This window comes from Crocuta crocuta, unplaced genomic scaffold (assembly GCF_008692635.1).
Source record: "Crocuta crocuta isolate KB4526 unplaced genomic scaffold, BGI_CrCroc_1.0 scaffold241, whole genome shotgun sequence".
Classification (NCBI taxonomy): domain Eukaryota; kingdom Metazoa; phylum Chordata; class Mammalia; order Carnivora; family Hyaenidae; genus Crocuta; species Crocuta crocuta.
This window is the reverse complement of record NW_027527807.1, coordinates 2,747,083-2,748,186: the sequence shown is the minus strand read 5'-3', so window position 1 is coordinate 2,748,186 and position 1,104 is coordinate 2,747,083.

Below are 1,104 nucleotides of genomic sequence, written 5' to 3'. Positions count from 1 at the left end.
GCCTTCCTTTGAATAAAGGACACAGGGGACCAGTGCAGGAGTCAGAAGTACATACAATAGACGAAAGCAGAGAAAGTGTACAGAAGCACGTGAATCCTCTGGAGCCGTGTTTAAGAGCATTGCTGAAGGTCCAAATTGGGATTTGCTACCAAACGGAGCTACTGGACCGGCTTCCCCCCAACTCCTCGCCCCCGCCAAGAGTTAAGCAGTATTACCCCCAGAGTACATGTCTGCCCACATAGGGCAGAGATTAAACAGACTCCCCCCATTTACCTGGAGAGCCACACCTGAAGCTCACTCCCCTAATATAAAAGGGGCCTAGTTACAGAACAGGCCATCTTGGGGACTAGGTTCCAAGGCAACAACTCAAGGGCCCAAAGTGCCTGACTAGAGTGTGGAGGAGGGGGGGACATGGGCAGATCTTATGGAAAAGCTGCAATTCCTTATTACAAAAATAATAAAGAACCCAGGGGCCACAAAATATGCATGTTCGGTTTTATTAAGTTTAAAATACAAAACATTCCAAAAAGAGAAAAGTGACCTAGAATATCTAAGTTCTATATTCAACTACCAGGTAAACAAAACATTGTCATTGTTTCTTTTACAACCAGTATAAAGCCAGAAGACTCCAGATGGATTCTTTTCCCAATGGGAGAAATTAAGTCGGCTGGGTCAGTAAACTATGTGCCAACAGCTGAATGGTCACTTGGGTATGCTTAATTTGAACCTCGTATCAATGATCACTAGGGTTTAATTTCTATGTTCTACATTATTTTCCAGGTATCTAAATAAAATCTCCACAGCCCAAGGCATCAGAAGCATAATCTCACATACTTCACATGACAGGATTGAGGAAGACAGCCATGTTAAGTGCCAACAGCTAATTTGGGCAACACCCTCATCGCGGTCTGGGATTAGGAAAGCCTGTCCGCAGAGGGTTAGATTTCTGGAATTATTTCCCACAACTGCAAAGATCAAAGATGACAGCACTGATTTTACTACGAAGAAAAAAATCTTAGAGGAGTTGAGTTGGTTTTTCTAACCCAACTACTCAAATCTGTTTCCTTTGGAAACATTAGCTTTTTTATATTTCCTGCTTTAGTC